The sequence below is a fragment of the Salvelinus fontinalis genome, chromosome 3, assembly GCF_029448725.1.
Source record: "Salvelinus fontinalis isolate EN_2023a chromosome 3, ASM2944872v1, whole genome shotgun sequence".
NCBI classification, from domain to species: Eukaryota; Metazoa; Chordata; class Actinopteri; order Salmoniformes; family Salmonidae; genus Salvelinus; species Salvelinus fontinalis.
Genome location: NC_074667.1, coordinates 70,497,345 through 70,518,038, shown reverse-complemented (window position 1 = coordinate 70,518,038; position 20,694 = coordinate 70,497,345).

The following is a 20,694-nucleotide window of genomic DNA, read 5'->3' as shown; positions in this document are numbered from 1 at the left end:
TTCTCCTCTTCTCCTCTTCTCCGCTTCTCCTCTTCTCCGCTTCTCCTCTTCCCCTCTTCTCCCTTTCTCCTCTTCTCCTCTTCCCCTCTTCTCCCTTTCTCCTCTTCTCCTCTTCTCCCTTTCTCCTCTTCTCCTCTTCTCCTCTTCTCCTCTTCCCCAGTTCTCGTCTTCTCCCTTTCTCCACTTCTCCACTTCTCCTCTTCTCCTCTTCTCCTCTTCCCCTCTTCCCCTCTTCCCCCTTTCTCCTCTTCTCCTCTTCTCCACTTCTCCTCTTCTCTTCTTCCCCTCTTCTCCCTTTGTCCTCTTCTCCTCTTCTCCTCTTCTCATCTTCCCCAGTTCCCCTCTTCTCCTCTTCCCCTCTTCTCCCCTTCTCCTCTTCTCCTCTTCCCCTCTTCTCCTCTTCTCCTCTTCCCCTCTTCTCCTCTTCTCCACTTCTCCTCTTCTCCTCTTCTCCTCTTCCCCAGTTCCCCTCTTCTCCTCTTTCAAGTTCCCCTTCTCCTCTTCTCCTCTTCCCCTCTTCTCCACATCTCCACTTCTCCTCTTCTCCTCTTCCCCTCTTCACCTCTTCACCTCTTCACCTCATCACCTCTTCACCTCTTCACCTCTTCACCTCTTCCCCAGTTCCCCTCTTCCCCTCTTCTCCTTATATCCGCTTCTCCTCTTCTCATCTTCTCCTCTTCCCCTCTTCTCCCTTTCTCCTCTTCCCCTCTTCTCCCTTTCTCCTCTTCTCCTCTTCTCCTCTTCTCCTCTTCTCCTCTTCCCCTCACCCCCCTTCTCCTCTTCTCCTCTTCCCCTCTTCTCCTCTTCCCCTCTTCTCATCTTCTCCTCTTCCCCTCTTCTCATCTTCTCCTCTTCCCCTCTTCTACCTTTCTCCTCTTCTCCTCTTCCCCTCTTCTCCCTTTCTCATCTTCTCCTCTTCCCCTCTTCTCCCTTTCTCCTCTTCTCCTCTTCTCATCTTCTCCCTTTCTCCTCTTCTCCTCTTCCCCTCATCCCCCTTCTCCTCTTCCCCTCTTCTCCCTTTCTCCTCTTCTCCTCTTCCCCTCTTCTCCCTTTCTCCTCTTCACCTCTTCTCCTCTTCTCCTCTTCCCCTCTTCTCCCTTTCTCCTCTTGTCCCTTTATCCTTTTCTCCTCTTCCCCTCTTCTCCCTTTCTCCTCTTCTCCTCTTCTCCTCTTCTCCTCTTCTCCTCTTCTCCGCTTCTCCTCTTCTCCGCTTCTCCTCTTCCCCTCTTCTCCCTTTCTCCTCTTCTCCTCTTCCCCTCTTCTCCCTTTCTCCTCTTCTCCTCTTTTCCTCTTCCCCTCTTCTCCCTTTCTCCTCTTCTCCTCTTCTCCTCTTCTCCTCTTCCCCAGTTCTCGTCTTCTCCCTTTCTCCACTTCTCCACTTCTCCTCTTCTCCACTTCTCCTCTTCCCCTCTTCCCCTCTTCCCCTCTTCTCCCTTTCTCCTCTTCTCCTCTTCTCCACTTCTCCTCTTCTCTTCTTCCTTTCTCCTCTTCTCCTCTTCTCCTCTTCTCCTCTTCTCATCTTCCCCAGTTCCCCTCTTCCCCTCTTCTCCCCTTCTCCTCTTCTCCTCTTCCCCTCTTCCCCTCTTCTCCTCTTCCCCTCTTCTCCTCTTCCCCTCTTCTCCCTTTCTCCTCTTCTCCTCTTCCCCTCATCCCCCTTCTCCTCTTCTCCTCTTCTCATCTTCTCCTCTTCTCCTCTTCCCCTCTTCTCCCTTTCTCCTCTTCTCCTCTTCCCCTCTTCTCCCTTTCTCATCTTCTCCTCTTCCCCTCTTCTCCCTTTCTCCTCTTCTCCTCTTCCCCTCATCCCCCTTCTCCTCTTCCCCTCTTCTCCCTTTCTCCTCTTCTCCTCTTCCCCTCTTCTCCTCTTCTCCTCTTCTCCTCTTCTCCTCTTCTCCTCTTCCCCTCTTCTCCCTTTCTCCTCTTCTCCCTTTCTCCTTTTCTCTTCTTCCCCTCTTCTCCTCTTCTCCTCTTCTCCTCTTCTCCTCTTCTCCTCTTCTCCGCTTCTCCTCTTCTCCTCTTCTCCGCTTATCCTCTTCCCCTCTTCTCCCTTTCTCCTCTTCTCCTCTTCCAACCTTCTCCCTTTCTCCTCTTCTCCTCTTCCCCTCTTCTCCCTTTCTCCTCTTCTCCTCTTCTCCTCTTCCCCAGTTCTCGTCTTCTCCTCTTCTCATCTTCTCCTCTTCCCCTCTTCTCCCTTTATCCTCTTCTCCTCTTCCCCTCTTCTCCCTTTCTCATCTTCTCCTCTTCCCCTCTTCTCCCTTTCTCCTCTTCTCCTCTTCTCATCTTCTCCCTTTCTCCTCTTTCCTCTTCCCCTCATCCCCCTTCTCCTCTTCCCCTCTTCTCCCTTTCTCCTCTTCTCCTCTTCCCCTCTTCTCCCTTTCTCCTCTTCTCCTCTTCTCCTCTTCCCCTCTTCTCCCTTTCTCCTCTTCTCCCTTTCTCCTTTTCTCCTCTTCCCCTCTTCTCCCTTTCTCCTCTTCTCCTCTTCTCCTCTACTCCTCTTCTCCTCTTCTCCTCTTCTCCTCTTCTCCGCTTCTCCTCTTCTCCGCTTCTCCTCTTCCCCTCTTCCCCTCTTCTCCCTTTCTCCTCTTCTCCTCTTCCCCTCTTCTCCCTTTCTCCTCTTCTCCTCTTCTCCCTTTCTCCTCTTCTCCTCTTCCCCTCATCCCCCTTCTCCTCTTCCCCTCTTCTCCCTTTCTCCTCTTCTCCTCTTCCCCTCTTCTCCCTTTCTCCTCTTCTCCTCTTCTCCTCTTCTCCTCTTCCCCTCTTCTCCCTTTCTACTCTTCTCCCTTTCTCCTTTTCTCCTCTTCCCCTCTTCTCCCTTTCTCCTCTTCTCCTCTTCTCCTCTTCTCCTCTTCTCCTCTTCTCCTCTTCTCCGCTTCTCCTCTTCTCCGCTTCTCCTCTTCCCCTCTTCTCCCTTTCTCCTCTTCTCCTCTTCCCCTCTTCTCCCTTTCTCCCCTTCTCCTCTTCTCCTCTTCCCCAGTTCTCGTCTTCTCCCTTTCTCCACTTCTCCACTTCTCCTCTTCTCCTCTTCTCCTCTTCTCCTCTTCCCCTCTTCCCCTCTTCTCCCTTTCTCCACTTCTCCTCTTCTCTTCTTCCCCTCTTCTCCCTTTCTCCTCTTCTCCTCTTCTCCTCTTCTCATCTTCCCCAGTTCCCCTCTTCTCCTCTTCCCCTCTTCTCCCCTTCTCCTCTTCTCCTCTTCCCCTCTTCCCCTCTTCTCCTCTTCCCCTCTTCTCCTCTTCCCCTCTTCTCCTCTTCTCCACTTCTCCTCTTCCCCAGTTCCCCTCTTCTCCTCTTTCAAGTTCCCCTTCTCCTCTTCTCCTCTTCCCCTCTTCTCCACATCTCCACTTCTCCTCTTCTCCTCTTCCCCTCTTCACCTCTTCACCTCTTCACCTCTTCACCTCTTCACCTCTTCACCTCTTCACCTCTTCACCTCTTCCCCAGTTCCCCTCTTCTCCTCTTTCCAGTTCCCTTTCTCCTCTTCTCCTCTTCCCCTCATCCCCCCTTCTCATCTTCTCATCTTCTCCTCTTCCCCTCTTCCCCACTTCTCCTCTTCTCCTCTTCCCCTCATCCCCCCTTCTCATCTTCTCATCTTCTCCTCTTCCCCTCTTCCCCTCTTCTCCTCTTCCCCTCTTCTCCTCTTCTCCTCTTCCCCTCTTCCCCTCTTCCCCTCTTCTCATCTTCTCATCGTCTCCTCTTCCCCTCTTCTCCTCTTCTCCTCTTCCCCTCTTCTCCTCTTCCCCTCATCCCCCCTTCTCATCTTCTCCTCTTCCCCTCTTCTCCTCTTCCCCTCATCCCCCTTCTCATCTTCTCCTCTTCTCCTCTTCTCCTCTTCTCCTCTTCTCCTTAAATCCGCTTCTCCTCTTCTCCTCATCTCCTCTTCTTCTGTTCCCCTTATCTCCTCTTCTCCTCTTCCCCTCTTCTCCTTATATCCGCTTCTCCTCTTCTCCTCTTCTCATCTTCTCCTCTTCCCCTCTTCTCCCTTTCTCCTCTTCCCCTCTTCTCCCTTTCTCCTCTTCTCCTCTTCCCCTCATCCCCCTTCTCCTCTTCTCCTCTTCTCATCTTCTCCTCTTCCCCTCTTCTCCCTTTATCCTCTTCTCCTCTTCCCCTCTTCTCCCTTTCTCATCTTCTCCTCTTCCCCTCTTCTCCCTTTCTCCTCTTCTCCTCTTCTCATCTTCTCCCTTTCTCCTCTTTCCTCTTCCCCTCATCCCCCTTCTCCTCTTCCCCTCTTCTCCCTTTCTCCTCTTCTCCTCTTCCCCTCTTCTCCCTTTCTCCTCTTCTCCTCTTCTCCTCTTCCCCTCTTCTCCCTTTCTCCTCTTCTCCCTTTCTCCTTTTCTCCTCTTCCCCTCTTCTCCCTTTCTCCTCTTCTCCTCTTCTCCTCTTCTCCTCTTCTCCGCTTCTCCTCTTCCCCTCTTCCCCTCTTCTCCCTTTCTCCTCTTCTCCTCTTCCCCTCTTCTCCCTTTCTCCTCTTCTCCCTTTCTCCTTTTCTCCTCTTCCCCTCTTCTCCCTTTCTCCTCTTCTCCTCTTCTCCTCTTCTCCTCTTCTCCGCTTCTCCTCTTCCCCTTTTCTCCCTTTCTCCTCTTCTCCTCTTCTCCTCTTCTCCTCTTCCCCTCACCCCCCTTCTCCTCTTCTCCTCTTCCCCTCTTCTCCTCTTCCCCTCTTCTCATCTTCTCCTCTTCCCCTCTTCTACCTTTCTCCTCTTCTCCTCTTCCCCTTTTCTCCCTTTCTCATCTTCTCCTCTTCCCCTCTTCTCCCTTTCTCCTCTTCTCCTCTTCTCATCTTCTCCCTTTCTCCTCTTCTCCTCTTCTCCTCTTCACCTCATCCCCCTTCTCCTCTTCCCCTCTTCTCCCTTTCTCCTCTTCTCCTCTTCTCATCTTCTCCCTTTCTCCTCTTCTCCTCTTCTCCTCTTCACCTCATCCCCCTTCTCCTCTTCCCCTCTTCTCCCTTTCTCCTCTTCTCCTCTTCCCCTCTTCTCCCTTTCTCCTCTTCTCCTCTTCTCCTCTTCTCCTCTTCCCCTCTTCTCCCTTTCTCCTCTTCTCCCTTTCTCCTTTTCTCCTCTTCCCCTCTTCTCCTCTTCTCCTCTTCTCCTCTTCTCCTCTTCTCCTCTTCTCCGCTTCTCCGCTTCTCCGCTTCTCCTCTTCCCCTCTTCTCCCTTTCTCCTCTTCTCCTCTTCCCCTCTTCTCCCTTTCTCCTCTTCTCCTCTTCTCCTCTTCCCCTCTTCTCCCTTTCTCCTCTTCTCCTCTTCTCCTCTTCTCCTCTTCCCCAGTTCTCGTCTTCTCCCTTTCTCCACTTCTCCACTTCTCCTCTTCTCCTCTTCTCCTCTTCTCCTCTTCCCCTCTTCCCCTCTTCCCCTCTTCCCCTCTTCTCCCTTTCTCCTCTTCTCCTCTTCTCCTCTTCTCCTCTTCTCCTCTTCTCCACTTCTCCTCTTCTCCTCTTCTCCACTTCTCCTCTTCTCTTCTTCCCCTCTTCTCCCTTTCTCCTCTTCTCCTCTTCTCCTCTTCTCATCTTCCCCAGTTCCCCTCTTCTCCTCTTCCCCTCTTCTCCCCTTCTCCTCTTCTCCTCTTCTCCACTTCTCCTCTTCTCCTCTTCCCCAGTTCCCCTCTTCTCCTCTTTCAAGTTCCTCTTCTCCTCTTCTCCTCTTCCCCTCTTCTCCACATCTCCACTTCTCCTCTTCTCCTCTTCACCTCTTCACCTCTTCACCTCTTCACCTCTTCACCTCTTCACCTCTTCTCCTCTTCCCCAGTTCCCCTCTTCTCCTCTTTCCAGTTCCCTTTCTCCTCTTCTCCTCTTCCCCTCATCCCCCCTTCTCATCTTCTCATCTTCTCCTCTTCCCCTCTTCCCCACTTCTCCTCTTCTCCTCTTCCCCTCATCCCCCCTTCTCATCTTCTCATCTTCTCCTCTTCCCCTCTTCCCCTCTTCTCCTCTTCCCCTCTTCCCCTCTTCTCCTCTTCTCCTCTTCCCCTCTTCCCCTCTTCTCATCTTCTCATTGTCTCCTCTTCCCCTCTTCTCCTCTTCTCCTCTTCCCCTCTTCTCCTCTTCCCCTCATCCCCCCTTCTCATCTTCTCCTCTTCCCCTCTTCTCCTCTTCCCCTCATCCCCCATCTCATCTTCTCCTCTTCTCCTCTTCTCCTTAAATCCGCTTCTCCTCTTCTCCTCATCTCCTCTTCTCCTGTTCCCCTTATCTCCTCTTCTCCTCTTCCCCTCTTCTCCTTATATCCGCTTCTCCTCTTCTCCTCTTCTCATCTTCTCCTCTTCCCCTCTTCTCCCTTTCTCCTCTTCCCCTCTTCTCCCTTTCTCCTCTTCTCCTCTTCCCCTCATCCCCCTTCTCCTCTTCTCCTCTTCTCATCTTCTCCTCTTCCCCTCTTCTCCCTTTATCCTCTTCTCCTCTTCCCCTCTTCTCCCTTTCTCATCTTCTCCTCTTCCCCTCTTCTCCCTTTCTCCTCTTCTCCTCTTCTCATCTTCTCCCTTTCTCCTCTTCTCCTCTTCCCCTCATCCCCCTTCTCCTCTTCCCCTCTTCTCCCTTTCTCCTCTTCTCCTCGTCCCCTCTTCTCCTCTTCTCCTCATCCCCTCTTCTCCTCTTCCCCTCTTCCCCTCTTCTCTTCTTCTCTTCTTCTCCTCTTCTCCTCTTCTCCTCTTCTCCTCATCCCCTCTTCTCATTTTCCCCTTATCTCCTCTTCCCCTCTTCTCCTCTTCTCCTCATCCCCTCTTCACCTCTTCTCCTCATCCCGTCTTCACCTCTTCCCCTCTTCTCCTCATCCTCTCTTCTCCTCATCCCCTCTTCTCCTCATCCCCTCTTCACCTCTTCCCCTCTTCTCCTCTTCTCCTCATCCCCTCTTCACCTCTTCTCCTCTTCCCCTCACACCATTTTCCTCTCTTCACAATTCAATATCCAGAGGTTCTACAAATTAATGATTGATATGTTGGATTCACAATTCCATCTCAAAAAACAATCTAAGTTAAAGAACAGCGCTAAATCAAATAAAACTGTAAATGCACTTCAAATAAGGTCTGATTTGATATAGCATTATTCTTCAACTTACATTTTGGTGTAAGATGGAGATGTGAATCTGACATATTAATGACTTGTAAATTCATTTTTAAAATCAATCGACCATCCTGTTATATACAGGACTGTATCCAAAGGTAAAAGTTAAACATTAATATACTCAACAAATATATAAGTGCAACATGCAACAATTTCAAAGATTTAACTGAGTTACAGTTCATATAAGGAAATCAGTCAATTGAAATGAATTCATTAGCCCCTAATGACTGAGCAGGGGGGTAGCCATGCGTAGACATAAGGCCACCCACTGGGCAGCTAGGCCCACCCACTGGGTAGCTAGGCCCACCCACTGGGTAGCTAGGCCCACCCACTGGGTAGCTAGGCCCACCCACTGGGTAGCTAGGCCCACCCACTGGGTAGCTAGGCCCACCCACTTGGCAGCTAGGCCCACCCACTGGGTAGCTAGGCCCACCCACTTGGCAGCTAGGCCCACCCACTGGGTAGCTAGGCCCACCCACTTGGCAGCTATGCCCACCCACTTGGCAGCTATGCCCACCCACTTGGCAGCTAGGCCCACCCACTGGGTAGCTAGGCCCACCTACTTGGCAGCTATGCCCACCCACTTGGCAGCTAGGCCCACCCACTGGGTAGCCAGGCTCAACCAATCAGAATTACTTTTTTCCCCACAAAAGGGCTTTATTACAGACAGAAATACTTCTCACACTCCCCAACCTCACTCCAAATGTACAGTACCAAAAAATGTAAAGTTGAACACACCTAATCATTCAAAAGTTTTTTTCTTTATTTTTACTATCTTCTACATTGTAGAATAACAGTGAAGACATCAAAACTATGAAATAACACATATGGAATCACGTCGAAACCAAAAAAAGTGTTAAACAAATCAAACTGTATTTTATATTTGAGATTCTTCAAAGTAGCCACCCTTTGCCTTGATGACAGCTTACAGAAAAAAAAACCTTTGAACGAGTAGGTGTGTCCAAGCCTTTGACTGATACTGTTTGTGAAATCAAATGAAAATGTTTTTTTGTGAATTCAAGTGCGTCTTGAACCACAGCTCTTCTTTCCCTTGAAAAGAGTCAGAAAAGAGAAAAGAGTCAGCTCTGAAAAGAGTCAGAAAAGAGAAAAGAGTCAGCTCTGAAAAGAGTCAGCTCTGAAAAGAGTCAGCTCTGAAAAGAGTCAGCTCTTTTATCTAGTACATCTACCCACGTGTTTTTTTTTTGACTGTAACAAAACAGACAACCCTGAATATCTCTGCTCTGCTGCTGCGAGACTAGCTGGGGCTCTACATAACATTGTCAATGTAGATGGGACCATCGTCTGATTCTGAGCCCGGGAGAGAAGCGGGGTGACGCAAAGCAACATATTTTTAGAATTGTTTGATTTTCATCCATCTGGTTGGTTGATCTCGTGAGTCGACTGTTTCGACTGTGTTCTAGAGCTTTGAGGTGGCATGCTGGAAACTGCTAGTATTTCTTTAAGCATGTCACTGTGTTCCATATCTCTCCCAGAGTTTTAGCTTTGAGCACTCTGTAGTGGGAGTCTATGTTTGGCTCGGCAGTGGAAGGAAAAACAAGTACTGGTAGTGTCCTTAACTTTAACCCAAATCTTCAAAAAGGGTTCTCTGAGGGGACATATAAAATAATCCAGATGACAATATTGTTCCCTCTAATGAAAATACATTAGAATGACTGACACAAATCGCCCTTCTCTCATGCAGGACCTCTCTCTCTTTCGCCGTTTACTCCAATTCCTGTTTAAGCTGCATTGTTTTGCATTATCTGTTTAAATTATTTACAGTCTAAGACATTGGGGGAGGGGGTTGCTAAGCTAACATATATATATAGGTCATATCTATATCTATAGGCTATATCTATAAGTTATAAATATATATCTACAGGTCATTTCTATATCTATAGGCTGTATATCTATACCTATAGGCTATATATATATATATATATATAGGATATATCTACAGTGGGGCAACAAAGTATTTAGTCAGCCACCAATTGTGCAAGTTCTCCCACTTAAAAAGATGAGAGAAGCCTGTAATTGTCACGTTCCTGACCTTATTTCCTTTGTTTTGTCTTTGTTTAGTTGGTTAGGACGTGAGCTGGGTGGGCATTCTATGTTATGTGTTTCTATGTTGGGTTCATTGTTATTAGCCTGATATGGTTCTCAATCAGAGGCAGGTGTTTTACGTTTCCTCTGATTGAGAACCATATTAAGGTAGGCTGTTCTAACTGTTTTTTGGTGGGTGATTGCTCCTGTGTCAGTGTTTGTGCAACACGGGACTGTTTTCGTTCGTTCATTCGTTCATTCGTTCGTTCATTCGTTCATTCGTTCGTTCGTGTGTTCTTTCCTGTTCTTGCGTTCTTGTTTTATGTTCTCAAGTACAGGTCTGTTCACGTCGTTTATTGTTTTGTGGTTTGTTTAAGAGTTTTTCCATCTTCGTCTTTCTTCTTAAATAAACAAATATGTATTCAACCCACGCTGCGTTTTGGTCCGATCCAACGAGGAGAAAGACGAGCATTACAGTAATTTTCATCATAGGTACACTTCAACTATGACAGACAAAATGTAGAAAAAAAATCCAGAAAATCACATTGTAGGATTTTTTATGAATTTATTTGCAAATTATGGTGGAAAATAAGTATTTGTTCACCTACAAAAGTTTATCTCAATACTCATGTATTGTTTCCACGTCGGAGGTACGGATTTTTGGCCCATGAAGGTCACTTCTGACCAGACTTCTCAGGACAGTAGATGGGTGTACCAGGGTCCCACTCTTTTCTGCCAATTCTGAGCTGATGTCACTGCTGGACATCTTCCGATTGAGAAGGGAAGTAAGCATGATGGTGTCTTTCATCTGCTGCGGTAAGTTTCCTTGGCCGACCACTGCGTCTACGGTCCTCAACGTTGCCCGTTTCTTTGTTCTTCTTTAAAAGAGCTTGGACAGCATATCTGGAAAACCCCTGTCTGTCTTGAAATGACTGCCTGGGAGAGACCTTGCTGATGCAGTATAACTACCGTGTGTCTTGTTGCTGTGCTCAGTCTTGCTGTGGTGTATGACCTTTGACAGTAAACTGTCTTCAGCAACCTCACCTTGTTAGCAGAGTTTGGCTGTTTCCTCACCCAGTTGTATTCCTCCTACACAGATGTTTCTGTTTCATTTAAAACTTCTTCTGGCTGCAAGCCCGACGTCGGTACACTTATGACAACAGCCAGCTCAAGTGCAGGGTGCGAAATTCAAAATATGTATTTTTTAAATATTTAACTTTCACACGTTAAACGCTTATGCCGCCATTTTGTTAGGTGTAGCTTCGCTTGGCGCAACCTGTATTGAAAAGTAAGGATAATTTAAAAAATGTAATTCAGCGATTGTATTAAGAATTAAATTGTCTATCAATCGCTGTCCACCCTGTATTTTTTAGTCAAGTTTATGAGTATTTATGTATAAGACTAGATCACTGTCTAATATGGCGCACGACATTTTCTAACCAGCTGGGCTACTTTTATCATTGTCTAACCATGATTTTGGTGGCTAAATATGCACATTTTCGAACAAACTCTATATGTATGTTGTAATATGATGTTACAGGAGTGAGATCGGAAGAATTCTGAGAAGGTTAGTGAAAAAATTAATACATTTTGGTGGTGATAATGCTATCGCTCTTTTTGCCGTGAATCAATGCTGGGGTAATGTTTGCACATGTGCTATGGTAATATAACGATTTATTGTGTTTTCGCTGTAAGACACTTAGAAAATCTGAAATATTGTCTGGATTCACAGGATCTGTGTCTTTCAATTAGTGTACGCTGTGTATTTTTTTGTTTTATGTATGAAATGTTTTATGATTAGTAATTAGGTAATACACATTGCTCTGTATTTTTTCTAGTCGAGTTGTGATGGTGGGTGCAATTGTAAACTATGATTTATACCTGAAATATGCACATTTTTCTAACAAAACCTATCCTATACCATAAATATGTTAGCAGACTGTCATCTGATGAGGTTTTTTCTTGGTTAGTGGCTATCAATATCTTTATTTGGCCGAATTGGTGATAGCTACTGGTGTTGAGAAAAAATGGTGGACAAAGAAAAATGGTGTCTTTTGCTAACGTGGTTAGCTAATAGATTTACATATTTTGTCTTCTCTGTAAAACATTTTAAAAATCTGAAATGGTGGCTTTATTCACAAGATCTGTATCTTTCATTAGGTGTCTTGGACTTGTGATTTAATGATATTTAGATGCTACTATTTAATTGTGACGCTATGCTAGCGATGCTACTCAGTGTGGGGGGGGGGGGGGGGGTGCAGAGAAGCGTGAAAGGTTAACAAGTCCAATACAGCAAATGAAAGGTACAGATCTTGTGAATCCAGTCAACATGTCCGATTTTTAAAATGTTTTACAGCGAAAACAGCACGTATATTTATGTTAGCTCACCACCAAATACAAAAAAAGGACAGACATTTTTCACAGCGCAGGTAGCATGCACAAAGCCAACCTAACTAACCAAGAACCAACCAAACTAACCAACAAACAACTTCATCAGATGACACTATTATAACATGTTATGCAATAAATCTATGTTTTGTTCAAAAAATGTGCATATTTCAGGTATAAATCATAGTTTACATTGCAGCTACAATCAGAAATTGCACCTAAAGCAGCCATAATAATTACAGACACCAACGTCAAATACCTAATTACTCATCTTAAAACATTTCTGAAAAATACATAGTGTACAGCAAATGAAAGACAGGCATCTTGTGATTCCAGACAATATTTCCGATTTATTAAGTGTTTTACAGCGAAAACACAATATATCGTCATATTAGCTTACCACAATAGCCAGAAAGACAAGCCATTTCCCAGTAGCAAAATTTAGCGATCGTAACAAACCAGTAAAATATATATATTTTTTGACTAACCTTGATATTCTTCATCAGATTACAGTCCTATAACATCAGGTTATACATACACTTATGTTTTGTTCGGAAATGTGCATATTTAGAGCTGAAATCAGTGGTTACACATTGTGCTAACTTAGCTACTTTTTCCACAACGTCTAAACAGCAACGATATTTTTCTGACACTTTTTCTGACACACATATTCTGACCAAATAGCTATTCATAAACATAACTAAAAAATACATGTTGTATAGGAAATGATAGATCCATTAGTTCTTAATGAAATCGCAGTGTTAGAATTCTAAAAAATAACTTCATTACGACATCCAGCTTCGGTATAGCTGAGTACCCAAACGTTGGGCGCCGACGAAAAGTTCACATGCACGACAGATATATGAAATAGCATCAAAAAATGTTTCTTACTTTTGCTGATCTTCCATCAGAATGTTGGACAAGGTGTCCTTTGTCAAGAACAATCGTTGTTTGGATTTAGAACGGCAACTTTCCCTCTTGAATTAGCAAGCGCACTAGCCAAGTGGCTCGAAGCTCTCCATGTCAACAAACGGAAGAGAACGGAACACGGCAAAACTCCAGAAAAATGTTCAATAATCTGATGAAACTATATTGAAAAAACATACTTTACGATGATATGGTCACATGTATCAAATAAAATCAAAGCCGGAGATATTAGTCGCCTATAACGGCAGCTAAACAGAAGGCAAATCCAAGTCCCCCTTCGCGCTCTCCAGAAAACAGGAAATGGGCGGACACGTCATACAAAGAGCTTGTATTCCACTTCAGACCAAGATAAACACTAAATTTCTTCTCGCACCGCCTCTTGACATCCAGGGGAAGGTGTATGAAGTGCACGTATACTAATACGTATCATGCCCATGTATAGGCAGGAAGTAGAACAGAGCATCGATTTCAGACTTTCCACTTCCTGGTCAGGAAGTTTTTGCCAAATGAGTTCTGTTTGACGCAGATATAATTCAAACGGTTTTAGAAACTAGAGAGTGTTTTCTATCCAATAGTAATAATAATATGCATATTGTACGAGCAAGAATTGAGTACGAGGCCGTTTGAAATGGGCACCTTTTATCCAGGCTACTCAATACTGCCCCTGCAGGCCAAACAGGTTAATCATTGTTTTTCAACCTACATATTGCAATGATGAAAATTAGCACCTTTTTGGCATAATAGTTTAATCATACACCTGACTATATACCTACAAAATCCCTGACTTTGTGCAAGTGTAACAGGAAGAATGTATGCTGTTTTGAAGGCAAAGGCTGTTCACACCAAATATGGTTTTGATGTAGATTTTTATTCTGTTCACTCACTTTGCATTTTGTTAATTGATAAATATGATCAATTATCATGTCTATTTCTGAAATCATTCTTACTTTACAGCATTCTTTTCACACCTGCCTTTTGCACCGTACTGTATAGCCTATGTATCTATATAGCCAATATATACGGCCTATAGATATAGATATAACTTACAGATATACAATGCATTTTGAAGGGAATTCAGATCTCTCAACTTTCGTAACACATAATTACAGTAAAAATGAGTTCCAAATGGCACTCTATTCCGTACACAGTGAACGACTTTTGTCCAGAGTTCTATAGGTCCCGGTCTAAAAGTGGTGCACTTTAAAGGAACAGGGTGCCATTTGGGACCCTAGGAGAAAGAAAGGGCCTCGTCATGCCTCGCTATGACAGGACTACAGCGGTAATGAATGTATGGAGCGCCGAGCACTCGACATTTCTCTGATTCTTTAATGGAACATTTCATTTCAGCCAGAAGAAATGGAAAAGGTCAGAGGAGAGGAGAGGAGAGGGGATGAGAGGAGAGGAGAGGAGAGGAGAGGAGAAGAGAGGAGATTAATAGAGAGAGAGAGAGACAGACAGAAAGACAGATATACAGACAGAAGGAGAGAGAGCAGAACATGCTGCTTTGATGGCCATTGTAAATAGTTTTTAAACGTCCTCTATTTCTGTATGTTATTTGTTATCAAGGCTTTCAACTTTCAGAGACGTTGAAGGTTCTCTGCTTTGAGACGCGGGGATGTTTATTCACCGATTCTTCTCCGCGTTCGTTTGATATAGAGATTTCTATATCTGTAAAGAAATATTCTGTCTGTGTTTGTGTGTGTGTGTGAGTTCATACGGTTGTGAGTGTGTGCGCTCTGTGTTTGATTCTATGCTATATGACTATGCTACTGACAGAGGGAAGTCGGTGGAATTGGTGGAAAACAAAATCACTCTAAGATGATAGGAATGTCTTTACTGTAACAGTCCTGACCTATTTATGTTAGTTTTTATGTGTTTTTGGTCAGGGCATGTGTTTTGGGTGGGCAGTCTATGTTACCTGTTTCTATGTTGGTTTCGGTTTGCCTGGTATGGCTCTTGATTAGAGGCAGGTGGTTTGCATTTTCCTCTAATCAAGAGTCATATTTAGGTAGGGCATTATCACTGTGTGTTTGTGGGTGATTGTCTCTTGTGATGTCTTCGTCGTTGTCGATGTGTTTCACTTACGGGACTGTTTGGCTGTTCGTGTGTTTCGATGTAACGTTCCTGTCCGTGAGTTTACGTTTGTTATGTGAGTTTATGTTCAGGTTCCGTTCTACGTCGTTTGTTATTTTGTAAGTTTTGAAAGTGTTTGTTTTCGTTGTCATCGGTGTTCGTTATAAAATAAAGATGGCATATTTCCCAGACTCCGCATTTTGGTCAGAAGATCCTTCTCTCCTCACCTCATCTGAGGATGAGGAAAGCGACAGCTATGACAGAATCACCCACCAAAATACAGTGACCAAGCGGTATGGGAATGCTCGACGGAGCAATAAGAACTTTTGGACTTGGGAGGAGATCCTGTCTGGTAGAGGACCCTGGGCGCAAACTGGGGAATATCGCTGCTCTCGTGAGAGGAGTGAGGCAGTCACAGCCCAGGAGCGCTGGTATGAGGAGGCAGCTAGGAGACGTGGATGGAAGCCGGAGAATCAAGCTCGTAACCGGAATTATGAGGGGACTCGTCTTGCACGGAAGCCCGAAAAGGCCGTGAGTAACTCCCAAAAATTTCTTGGGGGGGGGCTAAAGGGTAGTGGGCTAAGGGCAGGTAGGAGACCTGCGCCCACTTCCCAGGCTAACCGTGGAGAGCGGGAGTACGGGCAGACACCGTGTTACGCAGTAGAGCGCACGGTGTCTCCTGTACGTGTGCATAGCCCAGTGCGGGTTATTCCACCTCCCCGCACTGGTAGGGCTAGATTGGGCATTGAGCCAGGTGTCACCAGTGCCGGTACCACGCACCAGGTATAGAGTACGCTTTGAGAGTTCAGTGTGCCCTGTCTCTGCTCCCCGCACTAGTAGGAAGGTGCTTATCATTAGCACGGTGCCTCCAGTTCCGGCACCACGCACCAGGTCTACAGTGCGCCATATCCGGCCAGAGCCATCCGTCTCCCCAGCGCCATCTGAGCCATCCGTCTCCCCAGCGCCATCTGAGCCATCCGTCTCCCCAGCGCCATCTGAGCCATCCGTCTCCCCAGCGCCATCTGAGCCATCCGTCTCCCCAGCGCCATCTGAGCCATCCGTCTCCCCAGCGCCATCTGAGCCATCCGTCTCCCCAGCGCCATCTGAGCCATCCGTCTCCCCAGCGCCATCTGAGCCATCTGTCTCCTCAGCGCCATCTGAGCCATCCGTCTCCCCAGCGCCATCTGAGCCATCCGTCTGCCAGGAGCCTGCAAAGCCGCCCGTCTGCCATGAGCCTGCAAAGCCGCCCGTCTGCCATGAGCCTACAGAGCCGTCAGCCAGACAGGAGCCGCTAGAGCCATCAGCCAGACAGGAGCCGCTAGAGCCGTCAGCCAGACAGGATCTGCCAGAGCCGCCAACCAGACAGGATCTGCCAGAGCCGCCAACCAGACAGGATCTGCCAGAGCCGCCAACCAGACAGGATCTGCCAGAGCCGCTAACCAGACAGGATCTGCCAGAGCCGCCAGCGAGCCATGAGCAGCCAGAGCCGTCAGCGAGCCATGAGCAGCCAGAGCCGTCAGAGAGCCATGAGCAGCCAGAGCCGTCAGAGAGCCATGAGCAGCCAGAGCCGTCAGAGAGCCATGAGCAGCCAGAGCCGTCAGAGCGCCATGAGCGTCGTGAGCCGTCAGCCTGCCATGAGCGTCGAGAGCCGTCAGCCTGCCATGAGCGTCGAGAGCCGTCAGCCTGCCATGAGTGTCGAGAGCCGTCAGCCTGCCATGAGCGTCGAGAGCCGTCAGCCTGCCATGAGCGTAGAGAGCCGTCAGTCTGCCATGAGCGTCGAGAGCCGTCAGCCAGCATGGACCTGCCAGAGCCTTCCAAACAGGACCTGCCAGAGTCCTTCACCCGGGATCTGCCCCTTGTCCCGGTGTTGCCCCTTGTCCCGGTGCTGCCCCTTGTTTTTGTGCTGCCCCTTGTCCCGGTGCTACCCCTTGTCCCGGTGCTGCCCCTTGTTCCGGTGCTAGCTGATTATTTAGGGGAAGGTAATGTTTGGGTGGTCAGTGGTAGGGGTAGACAGAAGAGGGGAGTGACTATGGTGGTATGGGGACAGCGTCCGGAACCGGAACCACCACCGTGGTCAACTGCCCACCCGGACCCTCCCCTGGACTTTGTGCTGGTGCGCCCGGCGTTCGCACCTTGGGGGGGGGGTACTGTAACAGTCCTGACCTATTTATGTTAGTTTTTATGTGTTTTTGGTCAGGGCATGTGTTTTGGGTGGGCAGTCTATGTTACCTGTTTCTATGTTGGTTTCGGTTTGCCTGGTATGGCTCTTGATTAGAGGCAGGTGGTTTGCATTTTCCTCTAATCAAGAGTCATATTTAGGTAGGGCATTATCACTGTGTGTTTGTGGGTGATTGTCTCTTGTGATGTCTTCGTCGTTGTCGATGTGTTTCACTTACGGGACTGTTTGGCTGTTCGTGTGTTTCGATGTAACGTTCCTGTCCGTGAGTTTACGTTTGTTATGTGAGTTTATGTTCAGGTTCCGTTCTACGTCGTTTGTTATTTTGTAAGTTTTGAAAGTGTTTGTTTTCGTTGTCATCGGTGTTCGTTATAAAATAAAGATGGCATATTTCCCAGACTCCGCATTTTGGTCAGAAGATCCTTCTCTCCTCACCTCATCTGAGGATGAGGAAAGCGACAGCTATGACATTTACTAATTGATATCTTCCCTGCAAGCCCAGAGTTAAGGTTACTACAAGCTTCTCTCCGCTATCAGGGAAGATATCAACTAGTAAAAGACATTCCTATCGTCTTAGATATACAGTCAGATCTACAGTCAGGTCTACAGACTGATCTACAGTCAGGTCTACAGACTGATCTACAGACTGATCTACAGACTGATCTACAGACTGATCTACAGACTGATCTACAGACTGATCTACAGACTGATATACAGACTGATCTACAAGCAGACTCACAGTCAGATCGACAGTCAGATCTACAATATGGACAGAGCTACAGTTAGATCTACAGTCAAATCTTATTGTGTATTTTTCCAGAACATGTGTGGTGGCCATTATACATTCCAGAGGAGCCAGACAGAATAGTGCATTCTATATGTGATCTGGGTCATTAGACACCATTAGACATGCACCTGTCTGGGGAGTGGACGTGGCTGTTAATTTGAAAACTATTGCAATAGCTCTAAAGTTTCCATGCCCCATTGTGAAACCAAATTAGTGCGTGTGGAATACATGATAACGGTGGCTAAATTCCAGAGGGGAAGAATCATAAAGAGGAGATACTATGTCTGTGACTTGAAGACGTAACCTGTATAAAGAGTGTTGTACCAATACTGGAAAGGTAGTTGTTTTCATGAAACGGCTCGGCTTTTATTATATTGTAATAAAGGTCTATTTGAACTCACAGCCTCCGGTGAGAAATATTATTGACTGAAATTATCCAGGAGTGGTGAAAAGGGACCAAAGACGATGAAAAGCTGCGGACGGGCTTCTTAAAGACTGCACAAAAAAACAAGTGGCCACTTGAAAGACGGTAAGCCGATTGCCTTATTAATAAATAGGTGAAAATCCTGTGTAATATTGCCTTTTCTGTTTCGAGGATGTGAATCAGATATTGCAAATGCTCCAGGTGACTTAGGAAGTGTGTGGAGGACACCCTATAAGATTGTTTATCATGTTGAGGAAGTGTATCGATATTGTTAATTAAATAGTTGAAAATCCTTTATAATATTGTCACGTTCCTGACCTTATTCTTTTCTTTAGTCTTTGTTTAGTTGGTCAGGACGTGAGCTGGGTGGGTATATTCCATGTTAAGTGTTTTCATTGGTTTAGGGTTGTCTAACTAGCCTGATATGGTTCTCAATCAGAGGCAGGTGTTTTACATTGTCTCTGATTGGGAACCATATTAAGGTAGGCTGTTCTCACTGTTTGTTTGTAGGTGATTGTTGCCGTGTCTGTGTTTGTTCGCCACACGGTATCGTTTTTGTTCGTTTGTTCACGTCGTTTATTGTTTTGTATATTGTCAAGTGTTTTTCGTCTTCGTTTAAATAATTAAAGTATGTATTCAAACCACGCTGCGCTTTGGTCCGATCCTTGCTCCTCCTCAGACGAGGAGGATTACGACGAGCGTTACAAATGTTGCCTTTTCTGTGTTGAGGAAGTGTTTCAGAAGAGTACTGTATAATCAGGTTGCTTAGGAAAAGTGTGAAAAGTTTATAAAAGTGAGTGAGAAAGGTTCTCTGCTGTTGTGGGATAAAAAGGTTTGCGTGAATCTCCTGAATCGTCACTCGAGTGACAGCAGCACAGTTAGTCACCATCGGTTTAACAACAATTAAAGAGCCTAAGCCGCTCTGCGAGGTGAGTAGAATGGAGAGTGACGATGTATTCTCTTGGTTATATCTGGAAGTAGTGTTAGCTAAATTAGCCTGCCAACTTTAGCCAGTTAGCTTGGGTGCTTGACTGCCTTGTGGTAAAAAAATATTTGGTATTATGACTCAGAAAGTTTGGATCAACCCTGTTCTTACTTTGGGGATGAATATTCCTTGTGAGAATAAAGGACAGTGGATATTAGGAAACATATTTATATGGGTGAGAGCACGAATAATGTTTACGAAGAGTCTAACTTTGTATCACGCCGCATTCAAACAATCGCTAAAGGGTTAAGATTTGGAGGTTCTATGTTGATACAATATGTAAACAATGCGGTAGAGCAGGGACGCAATTAATTATAGCTATGGTAAAGTACTACTGGCTGAAGTATAGCTGTGGTAAAGTACTACTGGCTGAATTATAGCTGTGGTAAAGTACTACTGGCTGAAGTATAGCTGTGGTAAAGTACTACTGGCTGAAGTATAGCTGTGGTAAAGTACTACTGGCTGAATTATAGCTGTGGTAAAGTACTACTGGCTGAAGTATAGCTATGGTAAAGTACTACTGGCTGAAGTATAGCTGTGGTAAAGTACTACTGGCTGAAGTATAGCTGTGGTAAAGTACTACTGGCTGAATTATAGCTGTGGTAAAGTACTACTGGCTGAAGTATAGCTATGGTAAAGTACTACTGGCTGAAGTATAGCTGTGGTAAAGTACTACTGGCTGAATTATAGCTGTGGTAAAGTACTACTGGCTGAAGTATAGCTGTGGTAAAGTACTACTGGCTGAAGTATAGCTGTGGTAAAGTACTACTGGCTGAAGTATAGCTGTGGTAAAGTACTACTGGCTGAATTATAGCTGTGGTAAAGTACTACTGGCTGAAGTATAGCTGTGGTAAAGTACTACTGGCTGAAGTATAGCTGTGGTAAAGTACTACTGGCTGAATTATAGCTGTGGTAAAGTACTACTGGCTGAAGTATAGCAAAGTAAAGATAAAGTACTACTGGCTGAAGTATAGCTGTGGTAAAGTACTACTGGCTGAAGTATAGCTGTGATAAAGTACTACTGGCTGAATTATAGCTGTGGTAAAGTACTACTGGCTGAAGTATAGCTGTGATAAAGTACTACTGGCTGAATTATAGCTGTGGTAAAGTACTACTGGCTGAATTATAGCTGTGGTAAAGTACTACTGGCTGAAGTATAGCTGTGGTAAAGTACTACTGGCTGAAGTATAGCTGTGGTAAAGTACTACTGGCTGAATTATAGCTGTGGTAAAGTACTACTGGCTGAAGTATAGCAAAGTAAAGATAAAGTACTACTGGCTGAAGTATAGCTGTGGTAAAGTACTACTGGCTGAAGTATAGCTGTGGTAAAGTACTACTGGCTGAAGTATAGCTGTGGTAAAGTACTACTGGCTGAAGTATAGCTGTGGTAAAGTACTACTGGCTGAATTATAGCTGTGGTAAAGTACTACTGGCTGAATTATAGCTGTGGTAAAGTACTACTGGCTGAATTATAGCTGTGGTAAAGTACTACTGGCTGAAGTATAGCTGTGGTAAAGTACTACTGGCTGAAGTATAGCTGTGGTAAAGTACTACTGGCTGAAGTATAGCTGTGGTAAAGTACTACTGGCTGAATTATAGCTGTGGTAAAGTACTACTGGCTGAATTATAGCTGTGGTAAAGTACTACTGGCTGAAGTATAGCTGTGGTAAAGTACGACTGGCTGAATTATAGCTGTGGTAAAGTACTACTGGCTGAATTATAGCTATGGATGTTTTAATGAGTGTGTAGCAGTGGTTAGTGATACAAATATAGTTATTTTGATAAGGAGGGTTGATGTAAACGTAATGAGTGTTGACAGTATGTGAATGGTAATATATTATTAGTGTCTTTTTATAACA